The sequence below is a fragment of the Montipora capricornis genome, chromosome 2 (assembly GCF_036669925.1).
Source record: "Montipora capricornis isolate CH-2021 chromosome 2, ASM3666992v2, whole genome shotgun sequence".
Lineage (NCBI taxonomy): Eukaryota > Metazoa > Cnidaria > Anthozoa > Scleractinia > Acroporidae > Montipora > Montipora capricornis.
In genome coordinates this window covers 12,630,483-12,639,045 of record NC_090884.1, presented here as the reverse complement: position 1 = coordinate 12,639,045, position 8,563 = coordinate 12,630,483, and positions in this window count along the sequence as shown.

Sequence of the window (8,563 nt, the reverse complement as noted above, 5' to 3'; positions counted from 1 at the left end):
TTTCCTCACTGATTCTCCTGGCATGTATTGTGGATCCGATTACCTTTGTAGCGATGTAGATGTACGGTTCGAATGTGGTGTCTCCTTTTCGTTTCTTGTCCCGTTTCAGGAGAATCGCCTCTTCGGCTTTGAACTTGTGTTCTTTGGCTCTGTGTCTTCGGTCATGGTAAGACTTCAATTTCTCTTTGTATTTGCTGTCTCTTTTCCTGACTTCTTTGTCCCTGCTGTCTCTCTCTGTTGGGTAGTGGTCAAGTCTGGTACGGATTGCTCGATTCATGAGGAGTTCATAGGGCGCAGTTCCTGTGGCTGGGTGAGGTATCTCCCGGTATGCTTGTAGCATGTCATAGGTTGCTTCATGGAGATCAATGCCAGTGGGGTAATAATAGTGAGCTTGCCCTCCAGCATGGCAGATTTTGTACCATGTGATCGTTAGTTGCAAAAGGCCTATTGGCCATTGTGTCAAACATTTTGTGAATCGAGCCAGTGTGTTCAAGCGGTCATTGTGCCAAGCACTTATCAATCGAACCAGTGTGTTCATTCAGCTATTGAGTAAACACTCGCTATTAGGAAGTACTGTTTGGGAATTCCAACGCCATTCCTCCCTATGTAGAACTAATAAACGTGAAAAGAACATTACGAAAAAGCCTTTAAACAACCAAATTAAAAAAGAACCATAGCGTTGTAGTTATTTTCCTGCTTTTAATTCGATCTCGCGTCTTTTCGCGTGAAGGTCACACCACATAGCCGTGCGCCACTAGGACAATTTTAAAAGATAAGCGTATCATATAATTAAAATTATATGATATGCTTTTCTAGCTTAGTACCAAGTTACAAGTTACAAGCGAACGGTAGTGATTTTGCAATCATTTTTATTTAGAACAAGACGCCTTAGGGGGCGTATACACGAATGTACTATTCGCGATGTACTGATTGTGTGAAATGAAATGATGTAACAGTTTCATGTTAAGGTTAATGCTTGTAATTGACATCAGTCATCAGACAAGCGATATGACAAGAAAGTTTTGAGCAGACGATGACAATAATAAGTATTGTTTATAGCAGCAAGAGAGTAAAATGCACGAACTCACTCACTATAAGTGTGCCCATTCAGCCCGTCTCATGTAATCGGTCCCTTAGACATAAGGTCGGCGAGGTAAAAGTGTTGCTGCATGTGTGCCGGTTTGACATTCTTGCAATTACAGAAACCCACTTGGATCGAAAAATCTCCAATCATCAGCTCGAAATTGACAACTATAAGATTATCCGCAGGGACAGAGATGCTAATACCATCGGCGGTGGATGTTTGTTCTACATCGCCGACCACATATGCTCAACTCGGCTAAGATCCCTAGAATCATCCGATATCGAGGCGATATGGCTTAAGATCATGGTAAATTCGTCCATTTTTAACATAGGAACAGTTTATAGACCACCTTCTTCAGATTCTTTAGTTTTTGAACGACTTCAGGATTTACTGGGTAAACTTTCGATCAAACGCCAATAAGTGGTTATTGTTGGCGATTTAAACTGTGATAGTGCTCGTTCGACTGCAATTCAATTACCTCAATTTCTGGCCAAAATTACAGAAATTGCTTCTTCAATTCGACTTCATGGCTATCAATGACAAGCCTACCAGGGTAACTCACTAAGGGGGTGTTTACATGATACCGGTACGAGTTTCATTCTGGTACGAGTTCATCCCGGTTCTTACTTATCGCTCTGTATTTGTTTACATGATACCGGTGAAAAATCTCATACCAGTACAACTCATACCGGTATGAGTTCATCCCGGTAGTTGTCCCGGATCGAAATTCTCATAACGGTATGAAAAGTTATACCGTTATCATGTAAACGCTACATTGACTCCCATTCCGGTATGAGTCGTCAAGTCGTGGTGGACTGGGACTATTGACGCATGCGTTGTATTATTGTTTTGGTTCATGCGTCATCCCTGTGTCAATATTTGTTTCGTCCATGTAAACGCGGTATGAAATTGACAACTCGTATCAGAATGAAACTCGTACCGGTATGAGATTTTACATGTAAACACCCCCTAAGATACATCAACTTTGACCTGGTAATAAGTAGTAATCGTAATCTGATCAAAAATACAAGAACAATCGAACTTGGACTCTCGGATCACATGCTTGTACATGCGTCCGTCCAAACACATTCTCGTCCCCAGTGGCCACGATTCTTTTGGTCAGCACCAAGGTGCTGACCGAACGAATCGCGGCCTCTGGGGACGAGAATGGTCCAAACGAAGATCAAGCGGCCCCCTCCTAAAATAATTTAAGTCAGTTCTTACAAAAATTTTGTCCAGGCCAAATTTTCTAAGGGACATCGCGGGGGCCCTTGGTCCGTATGCGAAGTATTCGACGATCTGGATGATTGTTATTAGGCGTGGAAACACATCTTTGATGAAATGTAACAAGCATGCGCCCTTCCGCGGGATCAAGGTTAGACGCGAGTCCTTACCCTGGATTACTCCACAAATACGCCATTTGACACAAAACTCTTTGTAGAGCATAAAAATCAAACAATCAAGAACTGTGGACAAAATAACGCTAATTAAGGAACAGGATTTCGCATGAAGTCAGAGTTGCTAAAAGCAGATTCTACGTGGATCTATTTGACGAAGTAAAAGACTGTAAATCATATTGGAACTTGGTTAAACAAGCTGCTTACATTTCAGCGTCACAGCCTATACTCGGTTTAAAGACATCAGACGGGTCAATTGAAACACCTGACCAGTACTACTATCATCTAATATCTCTTCAACACTAAGGATGTTTGCCGACGACACCAAAGTATACAGAGAACTGTCAAATATAGTTAACGACAGTGAAGCCCTGCAACTCGATGTCGATCAGCTACTATCCTGGGCATCTAAACGGCAACTACGCTTTAATCCTGATAAGTATGAAGACTTACGTATTACACACAAACGTGACTTCTCCCTCCCCACATACTCATTGGGCACGAGCCTTAAAAGCGTAGCACGTTAAGGATTTGGGTATTATGGTTTCTTCAGATTTATCCTGGAGCAAACAGGTTAACGTGACCGTTAAAAGGCTACAAATCATTGGGTTTGGTTCACAGAACAGTGGGCTCGTCGAATCCTAGTGCATTCTTCATGTTATACAAATCTCTTGTGTGCCCGGTTCTAGAATACGCCACCCTGGTATGGAATCCATATTTGGTTAAAGATGTGCTAGCATTAGAAAGAGTTCAGTGAAGAGCCTCTCGGCTTACTTTAGGTCAAAAACGGGGTGAGATGGATTATGAAGATCGTTTAGGGATGCTGAAGTAGCCTACACTCGAAACATGTAGACTGTTTCTTTCTTACAACATCGTATTTGACATGAACAAACTAAACTTCGATGATCTTTTTGAATTCACTAAGTGCAATTCAACCCACACTAACCATCTGTATAAGCTTTATCTTAAACCAGCCAAGTGTAATCCGTATAAATATTCTTTTCCTATCCGAGTCGTACGGCACTGGAATAATCTACCAGGTTCTGTTGTTGAGGCATGGAGCTTGGGTCGTTTTAAGAATGCGCTGAAGCGCTTTCTAAATATCTCTTAACTGATTTTTTTGCTTATCTTATTGTTCTTATTGATCATCAGTTATTTAATTTTACTGCTTGTAAATAGTTCTTATAGAATTTCTATTGTATATAGTTTATATCTGTTTTTATCTTTTTATTTTCGGGAAACGTTATAGGGTTAACCTCCAGTTTTCCTTTTCAAGATGTCTTGTATTTTTTTTTGTTGCTCCATCTTGAATAAATGTTATGTTATGTTATGTTATGTAAGAAAGCACAGATCCTAAATGAATACTTTTCTACTGTCGGTGAAAAGTTGGCAAGCGATCTTCCCGTCTATAGACATGTGAATAATTAACAATTCTTCCATGAGCGCGCGTTGGATATGAGATGATAAATACCCAACGAGGCGCGTGTAATGAATATTTTTTGTATATTTAATTCATTTCCTGGTGAATGATCTCTTTACAATTTTCTATTCGAATTACCACTTCACTCGACGGTTTCAGGCCTTGAAATCTAAAACTCAATACTTAAACTTGACACTCGAAGTGATCCTACGATCGATCAAAAACTCAGACTAAGTCCTTCTTCACACGTGATCTTCTTCCCGCCACACGTAATGTATGCTTAATTATGTCAAATCTATTTCTAACACACTCCCCTCCTTGATTGACAAGGGTCAATCAACAATTAACGACTGAAGTTCGTAGCGACGTAAACAGAAAAAAGGGAGAGGCTTCATCATTGTTTATTTTGCAATCCTTAATGTTGAGCTATGTGTTCTTGTTCAGCGTTTCCCACAAAGGCAATTGGAAAATCAGTGTTCCCGTTCTGACGTTCATGTACTCCTAACCCAGTTTCTACAGGAAACAACTTCTTCAAGGGTCTTGTCACGTCGATTACTCGATCTCCACCTCTAGATCTCACCACTGCAGCTCGGTGAAATCTACCTCGTCCTGTAATGAGGGATTTGACCACTCCCATATTCCAAAATAGTCTCGGCGTCCTGTCCTTGTGAATACAAGCAAGGTCTCCTACAATGACGCTTGGTTGCCTGTTTTTTAGTTGGCAATTATGATGGGCACGTAAATCTGTCAAGTACTCCTTCTGCCAACGTCTCCAAAACTGCGAAAGAACAGTTGACAGATACTTCGCACGTTTTGACAATTCACTTATGGTCTGAGGCTCTTCCGAGGGTGCTTTCTCTTCGTTACTCAACAGGCGACGACCAATAATCAATTGTGACGGCGTCAACGGACTTCGTAATTCATCATCCACGTACGTGAGAGTTCGTGAATTCAGTATTCCCTTTATTTCCACAACAATAGAGAGCAATTCTTCATAGCTGACTCTCGGGGTTCCTAAGATTTTCTTGAGACAGCGTTTAGTTTATCTAACGGGACTTTCAAAAAATCCTCCCCACCAAGGAGCTAACGCGACATTAAATTTCCATTCTATGCGGTGGTCTGCTAGCAACTTTTTCAGCTCTTCGCTCTTGAAAATGGATCCATTATCTGACACTACAAGATTTGGAACAACTCGTCTGGCAATGAATCTTTAAAAACTTTTCACGAAAGCTTCGGTTGTCGACCTCGGGACGACGTCGAAATGAACTGCACGACTGGAGGCACATGTCTATTACACGATGTATGCCTTGTTCATATCATCCCTCTTGTGTTAAATGTCCTTGACATAAACGGGGCCCGCAAAGTCAACTCCTATACTTGTACATGCAAATTCGTCGGACAATCTGAACCCTGGAAGTTGAGAGGTAGGTGGCGTTTCGTATGGACGATCTTCGACGATCTTCAAGTTTCTTGCACAATACACACTTGTTGATTATACTCTTCACCATTTGTCTGCCCTTCACAATCCAATACCTTGACCTAACTTGAACCAAGGTCTTTGCCACTCCATTGTGTATCACTTGATCATGGCACTTAAGAATCACCAACGTAGTAAATTAATGACTTCTCGGCAACAGCATCGGAAATCGTGTATCGTACGGTAGGGAAGGCATGCCAATTCTTCTTTGACATCGTAGTGTCCCTTCTTCGTCTTGATAAAGTCCTAATGTTGACTTCATCTGTGGATACTTGTCGCATTTTAGGATCTCTTGCCGAACGTGCTTAATCCTCAACATCTCTGCTTGTCTGTATAATTTCGTAAAATCTTCCTCCGTTCCTTCTCTGCACCGTGACCTCGTCTTCTTCAATTTCTCAATAAACACAACCAACACAGTCACTCTTAGAGGCTTGGTTAAAGAAAACGTTCTCAAGATTGATTAATTTATCTAGACTCGGTTCTTCTTCCTTCCCTTCAACGCACGTGGTGACTAAGCTCGAAACAGCTGGTTTAAAGGATTTCAGTTCGCTTAAATCTTCTCTGGCTTGTGCAACTGTCGGTTGAACTAGCCACTGCTCACTACTCTTAGACAGGAAGTCGGGTCCATGTAACCACAGGCTGCTTTCTTTCAACTCAGTAGACTTGATTCCTCAGGACGCTGGATTGTCTGGGGATTGTCTGCTGTGGGACAGTACCTGCACTGTTCAGGGCGTGAATTCCTTCGAATTTCGGCCGCTCGGTTCTCGACAAACTGCTTGCACTCTTTGTCAGTGTTTGTGATCCACCACAGCGAAATCATAGAATCTGTCCAGTTACAAAAATCGTCAATTCTTAAGTAGTCTAATGTTTGACTTCCGCTGTTCAACAATCTGGCCGCAGTTAAGTTGGACAGCTCAACTCCAGGCGAGGAATAGTTTGTTTAGCTAATGGTGCAACTCTCGCCTTCGAAGATACTATCTGACATTCCACCCTTGCCTCATACTCTTCTCTCATGTTGACCACAGCTCCATAAGCCTTTTCCGTCAGCAAAACAGTGACGTTGGACTGACTTGACCTTGCCACCATTCAATCCCTTAGCATAACATCTCTTAAAGCTCACTCTTCCAGTCTGTTTCAAATCCGATAGAGTCGCCTGCCACTTTTGATTGAGTTCAGCATCGACCAACAGAACTCGTCCCAGTTTTTTCCAGCCTTGCAAAGTTTCTGAAACATCATCTTGAATGGAAGAATGACCGGAGCTATGAACCCCAATGGGTCAAAAAACCTTGTAGCTGTACTGAGAATCAATCTTCTTGTTGCTGGTTGGGCATCTACATCTCCCAATGTCTTGGTCAGATCATAAATCAGTTCATATTGGGTTGGGTTCCAAAGCATTCCTAAAACCTTTTGCTGCTTTTCTGTACTTTGCTTGAAGGATTATTTAGAGAAGCTTTTGTCTTCTTCTTCTACTCTTGGTCTATTGCTCTTTCCAAAGTCGTCACTGAAAGCTTCATCTTGTTCCAGTGCTCTCCCGTGAGCCCACTTTCTCATAATTAAGCCTCCTGACTGAAGACAGAGCTTTATCTTCTTAGCCAATTTGAACGCACTATCCACGTCACCATTTCCAGGCACATAGTCATCGACATATAAAGACTTCAATAGCTCTCTTGCAAGTGCACTGTCAACTGGCAAACATGTGTTCAATTGGTGTCTGATTGTGGTATTTAGAATGAACGGACTTGAGTTTACACCAAACACCACACGTGCAAAACGTAGTACCATGACCTCTGGACTTTCCTTATTCGGATTTTTAAAAATCTCACAAAGTCCCTGTGTTCAGGATCAATCTCAATGTTTAATAATGCCTTCTCAATGTCTGCAGTTAGGGCAACTTCATGGACTCTAAACCTCAGCAAAATGTCAAATAACAAAGAATTAAGAGGAGGTCCAATGTGCAGACAGTCATTTAAACTAGGCCGAAACACTGTAGATGAGGCATCGTATACAACTCTCACTTGTCATAAGGCGCTTTCCTTTTGTCAGAAATGGCCGGCCAGACCCATCGGTTTGCAACGAAAATGCAACAATTTGAAGGAACACTTGCATGATAATCCCTTGCATTCTTCCGGAGGATTGTATATCATCCTCGAAGAGTGTTAATTTGAAGGCGGTGTAAAGTTAGTCCTTCCAAATGCCTGGTGTGGCCGGTCAGTTCTGTCAAATGGAAAGCGCCCATAGACTGAAGTTTCATGTTCCTTAATGCTGCAGATCATCCTTCGTATCACTTATCTCTGTGGACTCTATCTTTAACACATGTGTTGAACACAGATTCACAGTGCATGACCTTGTCAATGTTGAGCACATAGTTGGTCCTGACAAAACCCAACCTAAATTGGTTTCAAGGGCTACTGGTCCACAGGGGTCTCCTTTAATGATGTTCCCAATAAAGAACGACCAGTAATAATCTGCTCGTATCAGCACATCAACAATGACAGAATCACTTGTATCACATGCAAATTGTAGACCCTGCAAGTAGGGGTAGCATTCCAATGTGGTTTGAGACCGTTGATTGGACACTGGGCTGCAAACTACCGGTACAACATATGAGGTGATATACACATTCCTTTCATCCAATTGCACAACGTTACATTCCTTCACAGAGACTGAGTTATCTCCTTTGAAATATTTTGATCAAAAGTGTCTCCTTACCAATGGTTGGTAGGTTCAATTGTTCACATGCCTTACTGGTTATGTATGATCTCTGGCTACAGGAATCAAATATCACATGGACATTCAATCCAAGTTGTTGGTCATCTGGTCTACAAACGAAGGCTTGGGCTACCTGTAACAACACAAAGTTGGCATTGTTGCTAAAGTGCATTGGTGAGGTTCCAGCTTCTCTGCTCCTATCTTGAGATGATCCAGATCCATGTGGTGTTGCTTCGTCACTAAATACATTCCTGGATGTTGGAATGTTCCTTATTCTTTCAAAAATGGTTACATGGTGTCTACCTTCACAGTTAAAGCATTTTGCCTTTGACGAACAATTTGTGGAGATATGGCCACCATTCAGGCACACAAAACACTTGCCCTTTCGTCTCAGTATTGTTTTTCTAGCTTTCGGTTCAGTAATGGTTATGCAGTTAATGGATTTGTGATTCTTCTTGCAAAAAACACATTGTTGA